Source organism: Protomyctophum bolini (assembly GCF_963924005.1).
Source record: "Protomyctophum bolini genome assembly, chromosome: 5".
NCBI classification, from domain to species: Eukaryota; Metazoa; Chordata; class Actinopteri; order Myctophiformes; family Myctophidae; genus Protomyctophum; species Protomyctophum bolini.
In genome coordinates, this window is record NC_137866.1 from 45,260,982 (window position 1) to 45,288,496 (window position 27,515).

The 27,515-nt window shown below is 43.3% G+C and overlaps 1 protein-coding gene across 1 annotated transcript in view; it reads left to right on the forward strand.

Moving 5' to 3' along the window:
- Nucleotides 1-6,942: 6,942 nt before the first annotated feature.
- opn7b (opsin 7, group member b) overlaps nt 6,943-27,515 on the forward strand; it is an 80,957-nt gene continuing 60,384 nt past the window's right edge. Inside the window, exon 1 of the mRNA XM_080764921.1 lies at nt 6,943-7,477. The gene's annotated coding sequence lies outside the window, so the exon portion shown is untranslated. The remainder of the gene's footprint in view (nt 7,478-27,515) is intronic.

Genomic DNA, 27,515 nt, shown 5'->3' on the forward strand with positions numbered 1-27,515 from the left:
ACTTATTTGAAAACGTAATTTACAAGTTACTACAAAACATACATTAAACTGTTTTATACTTTGGCTATACTCAAAAATAAAAATCTACACACTAACTAACATTGTTTGTGGCATGTCACACAGATGGTCACAGGGAGAGATAGTAACCAGAACAGTGCGCCCAGAAAACCCTGGACAACCATTTGTTTAATATGTATTTATTTTATATTTTATTTTATCTTTAGGCTACAATTATTTTATTTATTTTTTCGTCTCAATTTTATCCCACAATTGTGTAAGTAATTTTTTCACCCAGTGTCTAATGTAATCCTGGGCTCTACACTCCTTCTGTCAACCTGGGGAGAGCAATGGACTGACCATATTATACTTCCTTATATGCATAAGGAGTCCAAGTCCCTAGTTGGACATAGCGCGTCGAAGTAACACGTTATTCCAACCAGTTACTTTCCCCTCCATCAGCTGGCCACGGGGAGGCAGTTTAAATGCATTTAAAAAAATGAAGGGCCATTTATTTGGCTTGACAAAATCTACAACTGAGCTTGTAGATCGGCTATATTTGACAAAGAGATTCGGTATCTATATGGAGGTGAAAAAGCAGTCCAAGTAGGACTACTAAAGCCAACTCAGGATCCAGTTTACTAAAGCTTACAGTTACAGATTTTGGAAAGACTAAATTCTGACTGCCGTCTACATTCCGGCTGTCATCTCTCCGGTGGTCACCAGTCATATAGATCTTCTTCAGGCATAGATTTAATTTAAATGTTTTCTCCCACAGCCATGCTGGACGAATGACACACATACGTCCACAGAGGACACTTTTCACTTGGAAGATCAGTTATGTTAGGCCTAAATAATCCCTCAGACAATCTGCACAGCATACAGACAGGGACATTATTGTGTGTAGGCTAATCACTGACATGGGGCAGTTTGTTTACCACATGGTACAGACAGTAACACAGTGAAGAAATTAAGGTTCTTATTAGAGGCACAGGCTTGTAACAAAAATTGATCTTTAACGCAGTACTTCTCAAACTTTTTCATGTCAAGGAACCCCAAATTGATCCCCGCATCTGAAAAGGTGTTGTGCCAGGGAACAAACAGAAGAGTATTGATAATATATTATTAAACATGTTCCACATACTTTTAAGATTCTTACAAAAATGCAAGACCAACAGTGTTTTCACCTCGTTTTCCCTCAAAAATGTTCTAAAAAAGCTCTATGTTTAAATAGCCACTGTATAACAAAGCACCCCATGGTGCAGCACTATATATATCAGAATCAGTGAAATTGGTTTACATAACACAGCACTGTGTTATGTAAACCAATTTCACTGATTCTGGATTTGTTCCTTGGGTTCAGATAAGGTTCTCATAACTTCTCAGAACCCAATTTCATGGGCCCTGCTCCTGTACTATTAAAGCCTGCTTCGCCATAGTGGTAGGAAGCGGTCGGAGGGTCAACCGGAACCAAACGCCATAGCACAACACAACAACTGCCTTTTTTTAACCTTTTTAACTTTTTTTAAGAGGTTTGGGTTGTACTAGTTACCTTGCCATGATGTAACTCCAAATGTTGACAATAAATCAAAAAGTCACTCTTTTAGTACATAAACAAACACAAAGATGATCATGATTCAGACAATATAGAGCATCACCAAACTTCGTACTGTTCTTGTTTCTGTAATATATATAAATATATATATTAACTATTTGAAGATCTGGATCCGGATCCACGGATGCTCTATATTGTCTGAATCAACTTTGTTTGTGTTTAAGTGTTTTCAGCATACAATGTAAGTCAATGAGAAGCATATTTTGAATGGGAGGCATACTATGGTCCGACGGAGCACTATAACTATACAGCACTATAATTGCATTGTATGTATGTAGTCATAGCACGTCATAGTATAGTATATGTATAGTTTATATTTATAGTTTCATTATATAGATATTCCACTGTTACTTTCTTAGCTTTCGCATGTTTCATGGTAAATGCTTTTTATGTGATGTATTCCCATGCTTTTTTTGTTCTTGCTTAATGTAAGTCGCTCTGGATTAAGAGCGTCTGCTAAATGCCTAAATTGTAAATTGTAAAATTGTGACCCGTTAGTATGACGAAGTAGAGCATTCAGTTACAAAAAAAATCATGAAAAGTTGAAATATGGAGAGAAGTGGTTTTCTGCCACGGCAGCCCTAAATGTACAAAAAGACGATGATCAGCGGAGTCAACGTATTGAGTTTCCTACTGACCAGCCACCCCATCATCACATTATTGGACTGCGACAAATACAAAACAAATTAATTCAAGGACCCCTGGGGGGGGTCCCTGCACCCTCCGTTGAGGACACCTCTATAGGCATGAAATGGAGGTTGTGACAGAAAAGAACAAGATTGCACATACAAGCGGCCCAAAATCACTTTTATGAGGAGGTTGGCAGGCTGGCGTTTCCCCTTAGCCGCTGCTCCTCTAAATAGAACGGAGCCAGTTAATAGTTAATTTAATTAGTTCATAACCTTTCAACGGTGACCTTACAACACCGCGGGATCCCCCGGTTAAAGAAGCTAATAATGTCCATCAGTCTGTCTGGGACCGAAGTTAGTCCGGATAAGTGGATGGATGGATGGATGGATTTTATTAAGCAGCTCTGTAGTTTCAGCCTGAAAACCATCCATATACAGTATGGGCATTCCCAGACGATAAAATCCCTGTTATGCGCATATATGGAGATCCATATTCTGACAGTCTCATGATAACCAGTGTGGTCGCCGCGACGCGAGTCACACTTGCAAATGAACCGATTTTTGACGTTGACGACGACATTGACATTTTTGACGTTGACGACGTTGACATTTTTGACGTTGACGACGACGTTGACATTTTTGACGTTGACGACGACGTTGACATTTTTGACGTTGACGACGACGTTGACATTTTTGACGTTGACGACGACGTTGACATTTTTGACGTTGACATTGTTGACGACGATGACGACATTGACATTGTTGACGACGACGTTGACATTCTCAACTGTGCCGTATTAAGAAGTTCTGTTGTTTCAGCGTGACCTCACCCTTTAGGGCGTCTTACTGGTATTCAAAAGCTATGTAAAGAAGGAACGGAAACGTACGTATACGTCACACTTTCTTGGTCCAGAATTTCCAGCAGGAAGATTCATCTGCCTGGAGACGAACGTTTTTACTACCTATACCTACGATATTAAATAATCAGTTCAGGGAAAGAAGCCTATGTTTCTGATTATGCAGTAAGTATGGGCTGTTATCGTGAATAGCTTCCTAATAGAATTCCTGAATAGTTCTGCATCTATTGCATAAACGATTAGTCAGAAGTTCAAACAGCACGCGGTACACTAAGACATTACAGCTGAAAGTATACAGTATGTATTCAATTCATCAACATAGCATACAAAATTGACACAATCATAGACATTAAAACGAGTGATAGACGCACACATTCTCAGGCTGACACTAACAATAAGTCTCTCTGACCTAGTTACAGGTCTTACAATACAGTATACTCCCGGCTCCCACGCGCGTTAATGGCATATAGAAAGTTTGACATGGCCTTGGATGCAATGTAAAGCTTATGGATTTGCTATTGTGTGTGGTGTTTATAAACTGGAGGGGTGAAGGGATGGGATGGAGGGGTGGAGAGAGAGGGGGGGGGGGGAGGAACTAGAAGAAGTGCTCAGGGCACAGGTCTCCACCAGGATTGATATTTTTTGGATAAAATCTTAAGGACTACTATAAAAAAAGCGTTGCACATAAACGGGCCTCCTGGTGGCGCTGGAAAAGGAAAAATTGAAAAATGAAGGCTAATCAAATTACAACTACATACTCTATAGTATATGTATATGTATACTATACGTATGTCTTACGACATCATTTAGAGCTAGTCATACGTATACTATACACATAATCAGTAAAAATAAAATAGCAAATTGTGCCTGAACTGCTGGGACCAGAGTAAGTGGTGTGTATATGTATGACTAGCTCTCAATGATGACGTAAGAAAAATGGTCATTTGTGTAATCTGGTCCCAGCAAACCAGGCACAGATTTGCTGTTTTTCTTGCATACCCAAAAAAAATGGTTGACGGCTGTCACTTTTTGGCACGTCCTAGAAATTGTATAGCCTCTCTCTCTCTCTCTCTGAGACACAATAGGCCATACTACAGAATGTGTGAGGGCGTAGTGTGTGTGTGTGATCACATAACCCATGCATGAATATCATCCAGAGTGCTGCTCAAACGCTGCTCTTCAACTGCCTTCATTCAGCGGTGGAACACTTCCCCTCCCACTACACATTACTATCATTGCCTCTGAGGGTTCTTCCAGCAGTGAAATGTCCCCTTAAAGTGCTGAGTTGAGAGCTTCTACCAATTCCATTGTATAAGCCTCACAATGCCTCACACAACGGGTGTGACACACACACACGCACACAGCACGTCTTTGCCGGTGGCGTTCGGCGGGCAAACGAACGGTGCTCGCTGGGACAGATTAGCTGTGACATTTCTGCTTCTGCTCGCACTTCAAAGACAAGCTCCCACTGCTGCCCACATGCCAGGCCCCCCCAGCACGCACACACACACACACACAGGCAGGCATGGCAGGCACGTCGCATACATGCACACACCAGACCCACTCCTCCCACCCCCTTGAGACTCACCCCTCTCTCACACACACACACACACACACACACACCCACAAACACCCCTCCACAGCTCCAAATTATAAAAGGCAGACGATTCTAAATAGTGGTAATTATTAAATATATATACAATTTTGAGTCCATATACCTACATTACACCAATGCAAGTACTGTACATGCTGTGTTGTGTTGCGATACGCTGTGAGCTTGTAGATCTGCTATTTTTGGTGAATGTCCCCTCCAGCAGGGATGCTGATGTGGTTCCAGTGGGTGAGGTATAGGTATTAAGTTACTTTCAATCTGTCCCATATGCAAAGTGATATTCTCAAGTTTTCCTCGTGACAAATACTGCATCTGTAATTGGGAAAGATTTACATATTTGCGTACCATAATATGACATAAATGCAAGGCTGTAAAGATGTACCGTCATAGGGATGCCGTGGACGGAACCATTATCCAGCTGTGGCCTGAGTCAGCACAGTTTATAGAATCGCTGCAGTAGAGAAATGACAGCACTACTTTATCCAAGTCAATATTATGGCCGTGCAGAGAAACAGAAAAAAAAAGCTGCTCCCCGTCCATGCTTTAGTGAAGTGGCTTTCAACCTTTTTTTTTATATCAAGGTCCATTATTTATTCGGTATTTGAGCCACCGACCACTGATGAGATTAAGCTTTTCAGACCCAAGACTTTTACTTTTTTTTTGTTGTTTCCCACAATTCAATGCTGTGGGGTATTGACGTTTGTACCATTAGGAGAGAGAACAGGCAAACAATGAATATAACAATTATTCTAGCCTCACAGTGGCCAGCCGTGCAAATATTAGTATGGCCAAGCCATGGGCCACAATCTCTAATTCTTGTAACCTCTTGTAAATTAAGTAATGCAGGTGTTTAACAATTTGACTCAGAATGAGTCAATTGGGGTTAACTTTACACTCAAGAGTTAAAGATCTACAAGGGTCCATTTGGTCACCAACTCTCCATAATTTAGCTGGGGGACCACAGGTTGAGAACCACTGCTTCAGTGTGTTACATATTGTGTCCCTGGCGCTGTCAGACCAAAACGCAGCGATGGCTTTATTCTCGCTGCATTCGTCCGCCTTCCGTTTCCTTTACATGTGGCGCTGCCGCCTGCATCTCTAATGAGCCACCAGTTCAGCTGAGGATTCCAAAGCCTGCAGATGTGTGGTTTTTTTTTTTATCGTCGCTTCTGGGCAGAAACCTCTCATCTCCTCTTAGCACCTCTTTGGCATTGCTTTTACTTAGATCATTGCATGTCTGTTTCCTGTTTTAGTTGCTCCTTTTGTTTTTACTATTACTATATAGTTGATGCTTTCTTGTTGTTTTTTGCTCTTTCTTTGAACTACACTCGGTGTCTGAAATGTGCCATATAAATAAAGATTGATTGATTGATTAATCATACTACGATGTTTTGAGCCTGTAGCCTTGTGCTACTTTTGCTCTTTTTTAATTTGAATCCTAGGAGAGTAACAGTTATTTTTGGACATATGAGGGTTTTCACATGACAGAGACGTTATGTTTTATGGATAGATTGTCAATGTGCGTGTGCGTGTGTGTGTGTGTGTGTGTGTGTGGTTTTATTGTTCACCGGCGGCGGGGGTCCAGGCTGATACTCTAAGTCTCTAAGTCACTGGAGTACACACAACTAGGGACACGGGGAGGTATTAATGGCAAAGTTCTGCTTGAAGAAATAAAACACTGTTCTGTATATGAAGAACAAATCACACACACACACACACACACACACACACACACACACACACACACACACACACACACACACACACACACACACACACAGGGTGTGAGAGAGAGAGAGAGAGAGAGCCACATAGGACTGTATCACTGAGGGAGCTACTGTAACACATGTGAAAGAGAGAGAGAGAGAGAGAGAGAGAGAGAGAGAGAGAGAGAGAGTCTCAAACAGTCAGTGTGGGAGAGCAACATACAGTAGAGGGGAGGGGATATACATATACAGTGCGTGGCGTAGAGTGTGTGTGGAGTGTATACGCAAAAGGAGGAGAACTCTGACAGGAGAGGGTGTGCTTAGAGGGACTCCACAGAGAGAGAGAGAGAGAGAGAGAGAGAGAGAGAGAGAGAGAGAGAGAGGGAGAGGGAGAGAGAGCTGTGGACAGAAGGAGATTAAAGGAAAGCACCCGTGGAAATAGAAAGAGAGCAGTTGACAGGCTGCAAAAGAGTGGCACTGAGGAGAGAGAGAGAGAGAGAGAGAGAGAGAGAGAGAGAGAGAGAGAGAGAGAGAGAGAGAGAGAGCAACAGAGATAGGGACAGAAGAGGCAGACAGTACAGCAGAAGAAGTGGCAGCAGTATACAGTCCTTTTCAGAGAGACAGACACAGAGAGAGGGACAGAACAGGCAGACAGTACAGCAGAAGTGGCAGCAGTATACAGTCCTTTTCCATCCAGGATTTCCCTAAGTACATCTGCTTAACTACTGTATGGAACCCCTCGCCCACTGACTGACTGACTGACTGACTGTGGGAGAGCCCGAGAGAGAGAGAGGGAGGCTGAGAGTGCTGCGCGGGGCTGTCTGCACTCTGTCAGCCACTGTTCACCCATACAGCTGCACAGGACAGCAGTCTGCAGCAGAAGCATGCATCCCCGCACCGCCCTGCGCGCCCTGAGCCACGGCTGTGGGACCCTGCATGCCACCCATGGGTGACCGACGGGATGGGTGACTCTGTTCTGGATTTGACCTAAAATAACCAGGCACCTCGCACAGACCCCTTCTCTCCCAGGAAGGTAGACAGACCCCTTCTCTTCCAGGAAGGTAGGCATTGGTTCTTTGAGTGGCATTTTTGTGTGTTGCAATTTGCAAAGGAGTTGGTGTTTTGTCTTGTGTGTGTTTTAGTTTAGTTTTGTTCTGAGAGATGGACAAGGATTCCCCCTGTCAGTGAATGGACTGTGCTTTGAGTCCTAAAGAATTTTAACTTAACTAAATTTGGGAGTTTTATCATTTTATTATTATCTACAGTATATGTATCCTTTATTTATACAGGAGACATGCTGTATAAATAAATACAAAATAAGATACAACATCTCCTTCACGAGCTAGGGGAGCTCGTATATCACTGCAGGCAATGCGGGGACGTTATGTTGTACTCACAGTAACGCACGCACACACGCACACACACACACACACACACACACACACACACACACACACACACACACACACACACACACACACACACACACACACACACACACACACACACAGAGTTCAATATATGTGCATCGCTCGTCGTTGATCTAACTAATTTAAAATGTTTTTCTGATTAATCTGATCCGACCAACTGTGACAAACATCTGTGCTCTCTCGTGTGTGTCTTGTATTTGGCACTGATCTCTGAGTGAGCCATATGCCTGGGTCTCTGAGTGAGCCATACGGTATGCCTGGGTCTCCTGCATTGTTCTGTGTTGGAAATGCATTGCCTTGTGTTGCACTCGCTCGTATTATGGAGACATGCAGTTTTGTAGCCCTCTTAAGTATAGGTTTGGGAATTGATTGGGTTTGATCCAACACCAGTGCTAAACCGGTATTCTTACAACAATGCCGTCGCTCGAACCAACTCTTAAAATAATAATAATAAAGTTGTACGACTCGGGCTGAACTTGGTTTAATTCTGAGAACCAGTGCTGCCTTACTTTGCGCAATTCTAGCCTAAATCATCTCACGGGTTACACAGCACTACAATGGGATATATGCTGTGCTCTACTTTAACTATATGGCATCGGTATATAATAGGACGTGGTGGTGCCAGTTCTCAGTACCCAACCCTGCTCTTAAGTAGCCGTAACAGATGCGCAGTGTTGTGTTGGTTATATCAGCCATCATTTGCGTTTGTGGTCAACAAGATTGATTAATTGTACGTGATGGTCACCCGTTCAAAGCCAGCTACAGTCGTATTGAATGACGGTTAGCTGGGGAGGAATGCCCCACGTGCTACCATGTCCATTTAACTCTGAGTGTATACACAAATGGAACCAAAATGGGTTTGCCATTTGAACACTCTCTGAGTTACAAACGGATGAATCAACAATGAGCATTTTACTGTGCGGATATGGATTATGATTTATCTGACTGGCCAGCATTTCTATAGGTTCATTGTTTACCTTGTATCAATACTAGTCTACACCCTTTTTCCCATACATTGTTCTCTTCGCACTACATTTATGTGACTATATATTTACCTTTAGTAGTTTATTGACTATATGGAGCCCCTGCTTTACTATTGTTTTTATTGCGATCGGTTGTAAGAGCAGCTGCTGAATGCCTACATTGTAAAATTGCATGTCTACTTCAAACATTCATATACCGTAAACAGTGCCTTGACAAATGTGGGTTATTAACTGAAAAGTGCTTTTCAATTATTACTCAGAAGAATATACAGTATATGCAGATACAGCTACAGTATAACCCTGCAGGCAAACAAACTGGTTTCTTTGCCCATGTGCGCGTGAGAGTGACTGACTAGCTCGTGGTGGCCTCTCCCGCTGGCAAGAGTGTGTGTGTGTGTGTGTGAGATGTATGGAGGGGGGTGGGGGGTATGTGTTAGCGATGCACGTGCAAACGGTATAGTGCAGCAGGAAGGCGGCAGTCCCATGAACACTAGGACAGGCGGACAGGCGGAGGGATATAATCAATGTCTCTCTCACAACACCAAATATAGACCTTGTCACTCTTTGAAATCTGAGCTATAACTGTCTCTCTCTCTCTCTGCTCCGCTGCTGTGTCTCTCTCCCTGTGGTAGACTCTATAAGTATAGTATAACCAAGTATTCAAAAGTATATATATACAAATACAAAGTTTTTTTTTTTATCAATGCATTGCTGTAGTGAAAATGTATAGAACATAAAAAAACAATCAGACTGAAACTAGATCTAGCTATTTTCACTCGATGTTGAAATATGGCTTGAGGAAGATTAATTCCCAATATTATTCTTAAGTTTGTATTCTCTCTAACGCCCTGCCAGGAACGCCTCCTTCCACTGCCATTCCATATTTTACTACCGAAATACAGACTGTTTTGTGTTGTTGAAAGTCTATTTCCGATATGCTGTGATATTTTATTTTAATATATATATTTTCTTCTTTTTGTAATAAGGTCGGAAAAATAAGCGTTTGGCTTCAGCTCGTATACCTTTCCGGCTGAATGGTCACTTTATTGACTAAGTTGTACTGTAAATTCATATTATTGGTCATTAACACGTCACCATGTGTGTGTATTGGGTCTGTGTCTCAGAGGAGGGCTCTGGACAGTTCCATCAGCGATATAGGGGAACTGCAGGAAAGCTGGAAAGTTAACACGCTACAATAGAATCCATTGTTCTCACGTTTGAAACATTGAAACATATGAAATCTTAATAAACTAATGATGATGTCATATGGCAGCCAAGTTTATGAGGGTCATGTGCAGGTCAAGGTACAATAACAACACATAACATTCATGTCTCGCAGTGTATATAGTGGCGGTAAATCTGCAATTAATGAGGAGTCTGGTTTTTTGAGTAAAATGTCCAGCTCCACTGCTCTGTGTCAGTCATCACGTGTGCCTCTGGGCCTCTGACTGCCCGGGCTTGTTGTCCGTGTCACTCACATTAGATCCACATTAGTCCACAGCAATGCTTGAATTTGCTGCTGGGGGTTGTGGGTGGGTGGGTGGGTGGGTAGGGTAGGGGGGATAGCTGTCGAGCAGAAACCTCTTATCTCCGTAAGAGATAACCGTCAAGCCGATGGCTATGGCTCAGAGACATGGACACTTTCAAAGAAATTAGAGAAACGGCTGGATGGCAATACAGCCACCTTCTAATGAGAGTGCAACATCTCTCTTGGAAGAGCCACCCATTGACGGCTGATCTGAAAAATGATGATGATGATCTCCATAATATTCTAACTTTTCGTATTTTTTTCATAAATTAACGCCCTACTTGATGATACGACAGCGCCACTATAAGCATCAAAAGTAGCAGATGTACAAGCTCGAAACGAGGCACGAAGCGACACATTTTGAGGTTGCAGATCTCCTTCGATGCTTTTCGATTTGAATCCTGAAAAGTAACCCTTTTGGACATGTGAGGTTTCCACCCGACATAAACCATATTATGTTTTATCCCCTTCAGACTCATTTAAATGTAATTAATTACATGCATTTCATTTTATTTACATGTGCTAATATCCCCATCATCATATAAAAATATTTAATAAATAGTATTTGATTGACTGTTTGATTGAACACTATTATTCAGAAATGTAAACAGCACGTGGTACAGTAAGACATTAGGGCTTAAAGGATGTACTGCAGGCTTACATGTGACAATGGCGTTATGGTATCGTGTCTGAGAAGCGCAGTGTGAAGCATGTGTAGTTTGACGTGTGAAAACAGGTCAGAAGTGTCGAGTATCAGGAATATTTGACACTTCCGACCCGTTTGCCTTGTTCTCACTTTCCATCTCTTTCTTCCCTTCCCTGGAAACTGTAAATGATGGGAGATTGTATATCTCTGCTGTCGAGAAGAAACCACCTTCAAAATGTTAATTTTTCAGGAAATGAAAAAATATACGTTTTTCAGAAAATTAAGAAAACCTTATATTTTGAAAACAACGTAATACAGCCTCATCAAAGTTGGTGTTGTGACTTTATGTTGTCAATTACTTTCATGAGAGGTGGTGGAGTTAGTTGCTTTAGCAGACAGTTTGAGGTCAAGCGGTTTTCTGGTGGCCTGCCGCCTATTGGCCTGCCTGCCTGTCAATTTTATTTTTTATATATATCATGGTGGCCCCCGGGAATATGCCTAGTACGTCCTATGGCCAGTCCAACACTGAAGTGCAGAATGTTAATGTCTTGAGTGTGGGTATAGTTGAGATGAACGCATATCTTCCTGGGCATGTACAGATTACCGTACTAGTTTATTGCACGCTGCGTTGCTACTGTATTGTGTTGCTATGGTGCAGCAGAGATGCTATACACCCCCCCTCCCTGTGTGTGTGTGTGTGTGTGTGTGTGTGTGTGTGTGTGTGTGTGTGTGTGTGTGTGTGTGTGTGCGTGCGTGCGTGTGTGTGTGTGCGTGCGTATGCATGTGTAACCCACATGCATATTATGTCACATTTCCACAGAGGTGTCAAAACGTATGTAATACGGGGAGCTGGTCAGTAGCGTTGGCAGTAGAGAGGTGTGTATGATGGTCCACAGCATCCCTCCTAACTCTGATATGACCCGTGATGTGTTACTTAAAGACGTTTAAGTAACTTGTTATATAGTTCTTGTTATATAAGGAGGTATAATTTTCTCAAAAATGTGTACAGTATTTGTTTAATGGTGGGCACGCCCACCAGTTCATTAAGTATGCCTGGTTTGCCTGGTGGGTGGTGATCCACCTGAACTGAAGCGGCACCCACAGCTGTAGTTGTATGATAAAGGGGGAGGGGTTGATAGTGTGGTGTCACTGTATTACTGTTTATTTCATTGGACCGGGTTCATCCTCCAGGAAGAAACCCTAAATACAAAGTTAATACACCATTGCACATAAAAACGACTCCAGGGTGTCTAATGAAGTACTGTCACCGACATAGACACATGAAAAACAGGGGAAATAAATTTGTGACACTCCATCTTTAAACGCTTGACCGGTGTCCCTCAGGGTTCTGTACTGTCTGTTCTGTTTTCTGTTATTGTGGGGAAGCAGTGTAAATTTCCTCGACTACCTTTTTTCACAGATGAAAACGAACTAAAAACTAAGCTATGACTAAAACTCTAGACTAAAATGTTAGGGAGGGACTAGTGGAGAAGATATCCATCCATTAGAACCAAGATAATTCATTTTATGCTTGGTTGTGTGCAGGTCGACTTAAATCTTGGTATTTATTGGACTAAAACACTGTGGTCAACACTGTGGGGAATAAGACAATATCCGATCGGTGTGCTCGCAACACGTCACGACACATTGTGAGCTTCCCCGCAATGCGGATGCTGGGGTTTTTATGTCAAGGACCCCCAAATCGGTATGTATTGGACCGTAAACTTTATTAGAAAATATGACGTTGTCATAGTTTCTAATAATGTTTCGGAAGAAAAGCTCTCTATACCTTACGTATACGATGGGCTCATACCTCTCTAAATGTTTCTGGCCTCTATACTATAGCACCCACTGTCCATGTGTGTGTAATTATTCTTAATTATGTGCTACTTAACCATGTGTCGTCCGTCTGTTCGTTCAACCTTTAGTTTGTTCTCTAAACACACTGGGAGACTAAGCCCACATTTGCAAAGATGGCAACATCAGCTATTTTCTGCGGGGAGGGAGGGGGGGGGGGCAATCATAGACCCTTGGGGGATAAGCATAGACCCTTGGGGGACCCCCGGTCAAAATGCATATAGGGATTAATTGCTTCATCAAAGCACTTTTCATAGCAAAGTCAAAGCACATTTTGTTTACTAAGTAGGATGTTTTAAGGTGTGTTCCATGCATTCCCACGCAGCAGTTAGCAGTGATACAGACAGGCTGATGTTTGTACAGATATGAAACAGACAGGCTGATGTTTGTACAGATATGAAAGAGAACATTCACTTATCTTCTGTCCGCTCCTGTCTTTCTGTCTCTGTCCCCCCCCCCCTGGGTACAATGTTGCTCATCTCCTATCTCAGTCAAATTACGCAGTTTTGCTATTCACCCTCACACAAAAAACGTTTGTCCTCAATTCATCGCTATGGGGTAGACAGACAGACATGGGATACACACAGACACTGCACAAAGCTGGGCATCGGAGGGGCTAGCGGCCTTCAAAAAATAAATACAAAATAAGTAAAATATAACAAAACGGTTCCGGCTTCCCATGAAGCACTGATGTGAAGCTGCCAACACATGTTGTGGATTGACAGACGTTTGTTTTGGGAAAATGTACCGTAGTGTATAAAACACAACACTGCATTGGTATGCTAGCGTTATACAACGGAGTGTGTATCATCGTAAAGTATCATGGGAACTGGTGCGGTCTGATTATCCAACGCTGATGATATACATTTGCATATATATTAATCAAGCACGTGGTACGCACGCATGCACACATGCACACACACACACACAATCGCCCACTCACACGTCACACGCACCCACTCGCATGCATATGTAGATGCTCGCATGGACATGGACACGCACACGCAACAGCACTTTGCTGCATTCCATTATCACCTTGGTCCACCCAGCCATGAACGGAATCAGGTCAGCTGACACACTGCGTGGGGGCAGCCATATAGTGTGAGGAAAGACAGTATACCTCCACGTCCACCTTGGTCAGTGTGTGTGTGGGTACAGTAACCTAGTTACTACCTAGTTACACAAGCCCCGTTGTTATAGCTCTCCAACCACACACACACACACACACACACACACACACACACATAACCCTGGACAAGGTTTTCACACAACCACTTAATCCACCCGTTGATGGCAAGAACAAAGTTAATGGCACTCCATGGACAGCCTGTTGTAGTGCCTACTTGGAGAGCTATTGAGTTTGTCAGTTGTTTCCCACAGATTACTTATATGAATGATGTTTCATACCTCCTACTATAAATGTGCCACGTGTGTGTGTGTGTGTGTGTGTGTGTGTGTGTGTGTGTGTGTGTGTGTGTGTGTAGCACGTAACTCGAGAACCGATTCACCCACTGACTTCACATTCGACACACGCGTGTTCATACATACTACTTGTAGGTCTATTTATTTTAATCGTGGAAATCGTGAATACATTTTCTTTCAGAGTGAATGTTTTTAACTCAAATCTTTGCTTCTGAGGGGTTCCTGGAATAACATATTGTCAGACGGGGGGTCGGCGGCCAATTACATATCATTTTCGGGGTCAAAATCAATCAATCATTTCCAGGTCATTGAGGCCATTCTTTGCATGCGTATTGATGAAGGTATACAGACCTGAGATAAAGTCATATGGACGCTCAGTAGAGAGCTGACCTGAGTCTGGGGAGAGTCAGAAAGGCTGCTATACGGTATGGACTGTGATGGGATTGAGTGAAGGTGTTTTGCAGCCTATTCTTCTTTCACTCGGTCGCTCTTTGAAAAGTATTCCTGCGTCTTTCTGAAATCTTTAGAAAGATCTTTTCACACTTTTACAGTATAGGCCTATATATAGGCTGAGTTCAGGGCTGTCGTCACACACAATAGATACAGTACAATACAGCACTTTGTTGAGGCAGCTGCAGTTTCTCCTCTTTTTGGCACAATGGTTACATAGATTGTGCATTACTTTCCCCCATTCACACACACACACACACACACACACACACACACACACACACACATTCATACACCGATGGCGGCGGAAACCATGCAAGGCACCAAACGGCACATCGGGAGCATTTAAGGGTTCAGAGTCTTGCTCAAGGACACTTCGACACCAAGTCTGCATGGGGAACTGGCAACCATCCAGCCACTCTATACACCTCTGAGTCACCACCGCCGCCCCGATCTCATGATGTGGTTTCAAAATGTCGGGTTCAGGGATCACAAATGGAACTTTACGTTTGAGTGTACCCTGAGTAGGCCTACTCAGTCCTTGACTTCCTATCCGTTTGGATTGACGTCAGATGGGGGGGGGGGGGGGGGCACACTGGAGGAGGAGATAGTGACTCCCATGCACCACCAGTCCCTGTGGTTAACACTACACCGGAAGCAATTATGCAAATGAGGCGATTCGCTGGCTCGCACACACACACACACCCGCACACCTGTTACGCACGCAGTATGCTTTCTTGTACACGAGAATGACATCAAATTATGACAAATCACTGCCAATTTCCTATAGGCTAGATTACACTCAGCTAGCTTGTGTTGTGTATGACAAAAGCTTTTTGGAGTATAGGGAAGGGGATTGTACATTTCTATCGATTCCGGTCCCCTTATCAATCCCGCTTATTATTGACCCAATCCCCTTATTGATCCCAGTGTCGATCCTTTTCTATTGTTAAGTTGTTAGTGCTAATCTGGGGGCACTGGATCACTTGCCTCTGATTTACAAAGCTAGAGTGCAACGGGTATACATTCTCCTTCTACAGCATGCCACTGAAGAGTGGCGCCGGAAGGGAAGGTCATCGGGTCTGAATGTCCCCCCACCCCGACCAGCGTCGGTGTAGCAGACTATAGCACTGTTACCATTTTGTTGCGCAATCGTCGTTGTGTGTTAACCCATTCTGACCGGGAACCCGTTTTGGTGTTGGCATCATGCTATGCTTTAGCTATTGAAAAACAGCAGATCTACAAGCTCATAGCGCGCCACCGAGTGGCGCGCTACGAGCTTGTAGGTCTGCTATTTTTGAAAAATCGAAGAACGACTGACATTTTTTTTAGAATCTGATCACAGGTCAGAATGGGTTCATCAGACCAGTGTGTGTCCTGGTGGAAACCTCGTATGAATCTGATCTCAGGTCAGAATGGGTTAATACACAACGACGATTGCGCAACAAAACAAGATTGGCCGCATGCTTGTCTCTCACCGCAATGACCATGCATTCTGGCTACACAGAATGCATGCAGTGGCTTCTCTCAACTCCATCAAGGTGTGTCAGACAAGCATTAGACAAACAAACCATCATTCTTTGTATGCTGGCTGTAGGTGTGTAAGCAGCATGATGCCCACCGGGCTCGGGGCTGCTAGAGTCAAGTGCTGCTGCATGTAGACTGGGCTGACAAGGGATCAGATTACTGTTAAACTGAGAGCAAGAGAGCACGCACAGAGCGCATCAAATCAATGGTGTGATCATGGATTACTTTTCTTATTCATCGAGGTGAAAAGGTCTGTCCAGGTATCGAAGGTCTGTCGACTTGAGGCGGAACTCAAGGAAAAAAGGAACATCTCGGAATGATCGAGGCAAAGAAGATCGCACAACACCAAACCAGCAGGAAGGGAGGAAGGTCATAAATGGCCTGATTTCCAAAGAGCAAAATGGGGTTTGAGTCAAGTAGGCCCACGTCAGATTTGTGTAAAGAAAAAATATTGTTCCAAAAATGTGGGGGTTGCATGGAAGTGACAGTGCCAACTGAAAAAAAATGAAACTGCGTCCTTCTCATTAAGTCTGTTTAATTGTATTTGAGTTATTTAATTTTGACAACAGATATAATTAGGCTTCACGACTATACTCTTCCATTTAAACGTGTACGGAAACGCTTTCTCATCCTCGGCCTGAAACACATTGAAGACTGCCTCGTCTCGGGGGTTTAAATAGTTACGTGAGGAATCAGAGCACTTCGTCCTTGCGGTTCTGGTTCTTTGTTCCGTCCACAGATATAGCGGTATAGTGGAGATTAATGTCCCTCCTCCCGACAACCTCTTCAGAAGGGGAGAAGAAAGCGAACCCGTTGGCCAGTGTCTTCGTTAAGAGGAACTGACAGTTGTCTGCGTAAAAAACCCCACAAACAACTCAGTGTTCTTTCTGCCTTTGTCCCAGTCGCTCCGTCCTGCTCTTTCACTCTCCGTCTGGTTTCCTTCCATTTACTGTCTGGAACCCTTGTTAGGATGGTTAGAGCAGATGGATGGATGGAAGGATGTAGATGGACAGAGATGAGAGATAGACAGAGAGATATAGAGATGGGAAGAGACAGAGACAGAGAGCGATAGAGAGATGGGGAGAGAGAATTATAGATAGAGGTATAGGTCTAGGACTGTATTTTGCGTGTCTTAAGTACCTGGTCTTATTCCCTAACTTGAGTAAACTAAAGACCTGGAGGCGTGATCAATGCCATTTGGCTATTCTGAGTGGCCAAAGAGCATTGATCACGCCTCCAGGTCTTTCGTTTACTCAAGTTAGGGAATAAGACCTGGTACTTAAGACACGCAAAATACAGCCCATAGTGAGGTAAGTAATTAAACCTCTCTTTCTTGTTTCAACATCGCTAAATAGTAAATACAAGTTTAGTATTGATGCAATCCAATTCTTTGCATTGCACATTTATTTTAGATTGTCAGTCACACTAGAAGTGGTAGTTGCTGTGTATAGTTGGATCGTGGGAATTCAAAATGCAATTACTCTATCTATTTGCACCCTAATACACTGTACAGACAGACAGACAGACAGAGGCAGACAGTGTTGTCTGTGTGCCTCTGCTCTCGTAGCATCTGGGCCTGTCCTGCATAGTAATGTTAAAAAAACTGCAAATGTCTCTCTCCACCTCTCTCTCTCTCTCCTTCCATTTGCTGTAACCCTGGTTGTTATTGTCTCAAATGCAATCAGCTCTGGGCGTCTGTCCTCTGTCTCTGTAGAGGTGGCAGCCAGATAGTAGTGATGGGAATCGCCACTGTTTATGCCAGTGCCTCGAATAATTTTGTTCAATTCACTGAAAAAGATTTGTTTCACCGCTCAGGTGGTCCAAAGTCGTTGGAAATGTATCCAATCCATATAGTTCAGTCCACTGAGGACAGAGAACATCTCTCTTCTTCAGCCCGATCAAAATGTTCCAGTTTGAGGGAGTGACCTTGTAGTTCACTAGAAGCTCGACCCGCCGCAGGCGGGTCTTGGCGCCTAACCTTGCGTGTTTGTGTTGCAGTGTGATCCGAGTGAGACACACACATTGCCCACTAACCCTGTGTTTTCACTGCTGTGTTGCTATTATTGTTCTGAATTCTCTCAAATGTATATACTAGATGTGATGGCCGCATCGCAGCCATCCCATCATGCACCTGACCTTGTAGTGCGTTGACACACTGACCTTCGTTGACCCTTGGCAACATCGACCCTCGCCGACCCTTGGCCACACAATTGTATAATAGGATAGATTTTGTTCACCAACAAGAACCCGTTCCTTTTGAACGAGTCATTTGTGCACCGACACAACACCGCACAGCACTGCCCGTTCAGTCGTGTGTCTGTCCTCTGTCCTCAGTGGACACACACACACACACACACACACACACACACACACAGGCCTGCCCTGTCCTCACATCCTTGGAGACGCAGAAGCCAGCTAGTCCTGTTTCTGTGTCTCTGTTCTTGAGGTGGACACACACAGGCCTGTCCTGTCCTCCTGTCCTTGAGGTGGACACAAACAGGCCTGTTCTGTCCTCCTGTCCTTGAGGTGGACACAAACAGGCCTGTCCTGTCCTCCTGTCCTTGAAGTGGACACAAACAGACCTGTCCTGTCCTCCTGTCCTTGGAGAAGACAGGTCTGTTCCGTGTGTCTGTCCTGGCAGTGAGAAGAGGACACGAGGCCCTTGGCAGTGATGCAACAATACAGTGCATCCAGTCCAGTTAGTCCAAAATGCTGCGGCACCACGTCTCCTATAACAGGACAGGAACTCGCAGGCGTGACCACATTACACCCGTTCTGGCTTCATTCCACTGGCCCCCTGTTCGCTTAGTATATTTACTAAAGATGTTTTTGGTATTTTTATATGCTTAATTACTTTTACTCCACTACAATTATTTGAAAACTTTAGTTACTAGTTACTTTGTAGTTTTTGATTATTATTACAAAACATATATTAACCACTTCAGCCCTATATTTCGGCCATTTGAAAATAGCCGATCTACAAGCTCACAATGTGTCGATGCGACGTGTAAATCTGCGTGGTTCACAAAGGATTGAAAAAAACATTTAGCATTTAGCTTAAACCCCAGCCTGGTGCCTCAGTGCAGAAACATTTAGCTGTGTTTAAACCACAGCCGGGTGCCTCAGTGCAGAAGCATTTAGCTGTGTTTAAACCCCAGCCTGGTGCCTCAGTGCAGAAGCATTTAGCTGTGTTTAAACCACAGCCGGGTGCCTCAGTGCAGAAACATTTAGCTGTGTTTAAACCACAGCCGGGTGCCTCAGTGCAGAAGCATTTAGCTGTGTTTAAACCCAGCCGGGTGCCTCAGTGCAGAAGCATTTAGCTGTGTTTAAACCCCAGCCTGGTGCCTCAGTGCAGACGCATTTAGCTGTGTTTAAACCCAGCCGGGTGCCTCAGTGCAGAAGCATTTAGCTGTGTTTAAACCCAGCCGGGTGCCTCAGTGCAGACGCATTTAGCTGTGTTTAAACCCAGCCGGGTGCCTCGGGAGTTTTGTCAGGAGGTTAAATATACGCTTCGCCCTGCACTTTATTCTATAGCCCATTTAATTGCCTGCTTATTGGACTCTATTCAAGATGTGCTTTGCTCCACCTTATGAATATGTATGTGGGGACTATCTGGTGGAAACCTGGTATATGTCCTTGTATGACTCGCAGGATACTTAGTACTTACAGCGTATCCTGTATTACTTATACTGTATACTGCACTTTATGCACAAGTTAACTTTAGTTACAAACCTGTATAGCCCCATGAAAATGCTGCTAAACCATATAGATGCACTTTACACCTTAGTACATTGTTCTTATTAGTATGTTTTTAATGCTTTGTTTCCTAATGTATTCCACTGTCTGCCTGTTCTTTTTTTTTATATATTATGCTTTGTGTGGGGACTGTGGATGCAAGTCAGCATCTTTGCTAAATGTGGTATATTTACGTTGCATATAATTATAATTATATTAACTATATGTGATTATAGCCTATGTGCATGTCCATTAATAAATAAACAAATCAAGTAAGGCTATATCCCCTGCTTCAAAACCGCTATAAAAGAGCACGTGCTGCCTGCAATTTGCAACTGGACCTAAAGTTGCCAAATCAAATCAATCAATCAATCCATCTAAAACCGTGGGAGAAAATGGGGATAAAAGAACCTTCCATGTGCAGTACCTTCCCTTCTAGTATATGATGAAACAGAGCATTATAATGATAGTGCAGATGGTGTACAGTACTGTACGTGTCCAGGTTAAAAATGAGACATTGGCCAGAACAGGATCGTTATAAGTCATACAGATTAATGTCCTCCTGACCTGCAGCGTGCCTGTCTGTAATTATTACTGTATGAAGCAGTGGTGCAATGCAGTGCTTCTCAAACCGTCTTGGACCCCGATGTATTTGGCACGGACCCCCATCTGAAAATGTTTTGTGGCAGTGACTCCCAGAAGAGAAGATTTATATAAGATTACAAATAACATAGTGGCATAATGGCACAAAGTGACGTGCTGTGAGCTTGTGTAGATCTGCTATTTTTTTAATAGCCACCAACATACAGATGAATACAGTGGTTAAAATGATTGTGATGCTGTATGAACACATTTAGCTGAGGACCTCCTAGAGCGATTATCTTAAATTATCGCCATTCTTCCATAATTATGTAATAATTGTCACAGATGTATTACAGGCTGTTGCAGCACTTATCAGTGGGGAATGTCGAACAGGAGGAATAGCCAGTAGGGTATTGCCTAGCCATGGTTCATGACTCTCGTATTCATACGAGAGTCATGAAGTAACTGCACGTTTCCGTATATATAAACATTCGGAATTCAAATATAAAGTACTCACAATTTGTCCCACGGGTGTTAGTTAGTTGCAGCTTAGAATTTCTGCATCCTGCGTTGTTTAATAAAAAGCATTTTTATCCGAGCTGTTATTTTGCCATTGACTTTCAACTACGCGACCCTATCGGTCGGGAGGAGGGTGGCACTCGGTGTGTTCGATATAGGTACGCTGACCGCCCTGCCAATACAGACTAATAGGCGAGTGCGCTCTCGGTGTGCAACTGTGGATTTCCCAAACGAACCCTGTTTGAAAAAAGTAGCCGGGGCGCTCGGACAAAAATGCTTTTTATTAAACAACGCGGGATGCAGCAATTCTAATCGCTGGTGCTGCAACTAACTAACACCCGTGGGACAAATTGTGAGTACTTTATATTTGAATTCTGAATGTTTATATATACGGATACGTTGTAAATGTAGCGAGCGCCAAAAACAGGGTGCAGTTACTTCATGACTGTCATGATAATCATCATGGCAGTCATGTTTCAGGGCTAGGTATTGCCATAACGACTAAATATAATTTATTATATAATATATAATATATTATATAAAATAATAATACAATAAAGAAACAAAAACAAAGCATGCTCACGCCTCACTGTCTGTATATGCGTGCGTGCGACCCGTGCGTATATTATATATGTGCAAATATACCCTGAACAAATCTTCTCCCCTGTTCTGAGCAGGGATTTGGGGATCCCTGCTAATGTACTGTATATTGTCTTTGACAATGACAGAGACTCTTCCATTTACAGCACCGTACAGGGAAATGTAATGTAATGTGTGCGTGTGCGTGTGTGTGTGTGTGTGTGTGTGTGTGTGTGTGTGTGTGTGTGTGTGTGTGCGTGACTGTGTGAGCATTGGCTAACAGTAGTGGCAGTGACAAGCCACATACATAATGCATGGGGTTGGTTAAGGGATGGCTGACATGTGGTCGCTCGTCAGTCAGGATACACCAACCCTGGGGAAATAGATCCTGTATCCCCCGCAGACAGCCCGATAATCACACAGGCATGGGCACGCATGGGGGCGCGCGCACACACACACACACACACACACACACACACGCATGCATGTCACACAGAAGTAAAGGTAATAACTCCATTAGCCGACCACAAGGTAATGGGGCTGTGGTGTGGTCGGCCTGGTGCCGAGCGTGTCATTGTCCGTCCCCGTGCCCGCCGGCCATTAAACGACTGACCCCTTCCATCTCTCCTAATCCCATGAGGAGTGCATGTGTCAGGCATGTATCCTTCAGTGGGACGCTAAACCGATCTCAGGTGTCATGCTGTATATGTCTCGATCTGCTGCGCACTTTACACTTAAACGCTCTGGCAGGGGTCATCGGAGTTATTTCAAAAATTTGAAATCATTCACAATAAGACACTTCAAAGGGGTTGAAATGATTGTGATGCTCTACTTTGACTGCCACCATTAAGCTCACTCCAATGAACCGAAAGTAAAGATCGGCCATCACTAATCTGCCGATCAATACTTTCACTTTCATTAAAGGCGTTTTATTAATAATATTAATATTGTAAACACGACACAGCGATTTTCAATCACCTCAATCTAAGCCTAAATTTGGAGGAAAATGCATCTAAAGATCGTGGCCATTACAGCAGTCTATATATGCATACATTTGGGAGGTCCCCAGATGACAGAAGGCTTTTGAATACCTCAAAAAGAAAAAAAGACCATTACTGCCTCAAAAGTAATCAACAGACTATGGCTATAAAAAACTGCTCAAACTAAATTGGACAAATTGTCAGATTATAATAAAAATGTGGCACCAATTGTGAAAAATGGCTGATCTACAACCTGAGCTTGTAGATCTGCTATTTTCACAATATTTATCTGTGGAACAGAGTCAAACTAAATGAAACGGATGACGTCATATCACCTTCATATAAGGTGTAGAGAATAGAAGGGATCGACATTAGTACAGCATTGGCTCCCCCATATCTTACAAGTATGATCGTATATACCCTACAAACCCTCCCGCGCGTTCAGCTCACCCAACGCAGGGAAGCCGGAAGCACCTTCACTAAAAACGCGGGGACAACGCTCCCCACACGTCCCAAACTCTTCTCCCTTCTGGTTCCAAAGCGACGGAATGCACTTCCCCATCACAATCAGAACAGCAGCCTCACTCCCAATCTTCCGCCGTATAGTCTGAAAACCCATATTATACCCATTATATAAATTATGTGATGTATGCCATGCTTTTTGTTCTTGCTTAATGTAAATCGCTCTGGATTAAGAGCGTCTGCTAAATGCCTAGATTGTAAATTGTAATTGCATTAGTGCAGTCAGCGCATCATTAAGACTATTAGAAAGCATGAGAAAGGAGCTATCTAGAGACGGTCTTTAGACTCAAACGTGACTAGCTCCGTTCCCTCCCCAGCTCCTGAGAACAAATACAGATCCTTAGGATATAAGGCCTCCCTTAGAGACTCCTCTGACGGTTCCCTACAGTATAAGTATAGGAGATCTCAGTTGCACAATGCCTCAAATACATTACTTGTCAGGGTGGGGACTCCAGTTCAAATAGGATTATTTTGGGGGGTCATGGCGTGAAAAGGATGATCACTACTGGCACTGCCCTACTACATATTGTATAAAATGACAATGAGGTTGCAGAGAGAGAGAGAGAGAGAGAACTTGACCTTTGACTCTGTACTCTGCTATTTTTTCCTCCTCTTTAAAATTAGCTCACGAATTAGCTCACAACGTAGCCTGTTTTTGTAGACCTGAAATTGTAGATCAGCTATTTTCGGCTAATGTCCCCCCCCCCCTATAGGAAGGATGCGAGGTGTGTGTGCGTGTATGTTAGCCTGATTGTCAGACTCTGAGAGCTCCCAGCTGCTCTTGCGCTCAGTCGAGTGGGCGGGGTCTATGGGCTGGAAACTAGGCTACGTGTATGTATGTGTGTTTGGCGAGGCGTTGCCTGTAGTATTGGCGAGTGGTAAACAAGTCTCAACAGGTGTTCGCCGTCAATCACTGGCTACTATATTGGTGCGTTTATCTCACTGTCCCTGAGACTTTAACCACCAGCAAGGCTCTGAATGTAAACATGGGGGGGGGGCACGCACGCGCACGCACGCACACACACACACACACACACACACACACACACACACACACACACACACACACACACACACACACACACACACACACACACACACACACACACACACACACACACACACACACACACACACACACACACACACACACACACACACACACACACACACACACACACACACACACACACACACACACACACACACACACACACACACACACACACACACACACACACACACACACACACACACACACACACACACACACACACAGGGGTGAGAGAGATAAGAACGTTGTGTGTTTAGATGGAACGTTCACGTGACGGGATGCCGTCCGACTGACCAATCACGACAGTGAAAAGCTAATTTCCTCAAACAGTAGGCTTTGTGATGATAGCCAGTGGTTGAGAACTACTCAAATATTTTGCAGGCATATTTGTTTGACCTAACAATAGCAATAGCGGAACACATAAATAGATAGTCTGTTCCCATGCAGCAAAAAGCCTGCCGTATTTGAAATTTGACTACAAAAGTTTTGGTATCAAAATATACTTACGTACTACATTTTTTATATTTTCTCTCAAAAATAGCAGATCTACAAGCTCACAGTGTGTTGCATCGCAATGCATTGAGCGCTTGTAGATCTGCTTTTTTTCCTAAATAGCTGAACTATATAGAATAAGGGTTACTTCCCACCGCTGACTACAATCATAACACTTAAAAGCTAATTTCCTCAACAGTGTGTTTGTGACGATAGCCACACACACACACACACACACACACACACACACACACACACACACACACACACACACACACACACACACAAAGACATGTGCATCATATATATAGGCTTCATCATAATAGGCTGGAGGCTGTTTTTACACGTGACCGGTGATTGAAGAAGTACTCACATGTTTCACTTAAGTAAAAGTATCAATACTGCAATGTAGAAGAGAGATATACTCTGTCACAAGTATTAAGTACAGTTAAAAAAGTATAGGCTACTGGAGTAAAAGTACAATAGATACTCATTATGCAGAATATCCCATTTCAAAGTTTTCTTTCAAATCTTTTGAAAATAGCAAATCTACAAGCTCACAATGGAGATGTGACGTGTTGTGAGCTTGGAGAACAAAAATTGAAAAAAATGCCACAATCACCTGAGAGGGGGGAGTTTCCCAGTAGGATGTAGCGAGTGGAAGGAGCACATTATCCCAAACAACCAGTTCCTTTCCCCTCCATCAGGCGCCTTGGCTGACCAGGGGGAGGCAGTATAGAGACCAGCATTGTATAATAAGAAAAACACTTAGGGCTCCAATTTTGTCTCCAAGTTAAGTTAGTGTGGTCATGGGCGTGCTGGCACGCTTTCCCCTAAATTGCTATTTTGGTCAAAACACATTTGTGAAAGCGATCGTAGCACCCGTAAACCGTATGCCAAATCAGTTTGGTCAAGAGCGGCGCGCACCGCGCCTCAATGGAGATGTCCGCGTAGTGCAGGACAGGCTGCGTCATCTCTCCTTATTCTCCTTATATGCATCTCTTTGTAATTTTCCTATAATCAGCAGAAGTGGAGTGCCTGCCACTTCCTCGTGTCCATTGTGTTTATATAATTGCATAGTCAAAGAAAGTTATTTGTGCCAGACGTGCGGCGTGCGTGCGCAATCCCATTTGCTCATTCAGCTCAGCAGCAAATGGGGTTTAATCGATGTCTAAATCCAATGAGCGACATTTGAGCGAGTTGTGAATCAATGAAAAGACGAGTGTTCTTGGCTCTGTGCGGTGGAGAAAAAAAAAAAGAACGGCACGAGGGGTGGGGTTTGATGCAGCACAAGTGAGTCTTCAAGGCAGCAAACGGGCTTAGGCTATGAAGTGGATTGGTTACATTTGGTTTAATTATTATAACGCCCCAAACCACACCCATGCATAATATAACGGCTAACGGAGGTGTTTAAGGGATGTATAGACAGGTAACCAAAATACCAACTTTAGTAGGGGGATAACACCCTTTCCCCCACTCCTAAATCCCCAAATAGTGGCTTTAGAAAGATGAGACAAAAATGGAGCCCTGTATCCTTAACTGCTGCGCCCTGTAGTGCTTAACCCATTCTGAACGGGAACCCATTTTGGTGTTAGCATCATGTTATGCTTTAGCTATTGAAAAATAGCAGATCTACAAGCTCATAGCGCGCCACCGAGTGGCGCGCTACGAGCTTGCAGGTCTGCTATTTATTTTTTTTAATCGAAGAACGACTGACATTTTTAGAATCTGATCTCAGGTCAGAATGGGTTAATCAGAACAGTGTGTGTCCAGTGGAAACCTCGTATGAATCTGATCTCAGGTCAGAATGGCTTAAGTCAGCTGAAAACAGAACTTCTCCCGCAGGACCAAATAGGTCTAAATTGATACTCGTGCGTGATTTACTGTGAATTTGTCCCATTATCAGAATCAGAACATCTTTATTGTCATTGTTACGAAACAATGAAATTGAGTAGCAATACAGAGCTGATGATTGCATAAGTCATTAACAGAACTCATTGGCAGGGAATAGTAATGAGCTATAAAGCGTAATTGACTCAATTAGCACCAAGAGAGGTGGCAGGTTTGGCTCCTGTTGATGACGAAACTGCATTCATGGAAACTATAAGCCCTGATGACATGATCTGTAAGCTCACCCCCCCACTCACACAGTGCAGTACATGAACACTCACACAGTGCAGTACATGAACACTCACACGCACGCACGGACTAATTACGTCAGTATAGTGCCTCATTATACTGTAGGTACTAGCCGGGAGTATTATAGGTAGGGGTGGTGGGGAGGGGGGTTCTAAAAACGCCTTCTAAAACCTAACCTCAACATAATTATGTATAGTTATAATTATGTATAGCAAAAACTAATGAGACACGAGGAAGCTCCCGGAGTGAAAAGTACAACATAGGTTACAACAACAGTCCAGATGGGTTAAAAGAGTAGTGAAATCAATTATACACCCCACGAAGCCTTGAATTCACAGAGATTATTATTATGAATTATTATTAGTCACATTCACTTTCGCATTTCGCATTTGCGTGTCTGTTCCAGGACTTGACTGATAACACAACTAGCTGCTATAGAGAAACTGGACGGCCGGAGTAATTCTGCAAATAGACGCCATAGACAGTCATTTAAGGGCTGAATTTATATTGATTAGTAGGACAAAATGAATATTCTGGACTTGTACTTGGAAACGAGTTAATAGCACAGGCAGACTCACATACTAGAGCATGTCTGAAATAAGTGTCAGAGCTGAAATCGACATGTAAATATAAAATAAATGCTTAAACATGTAG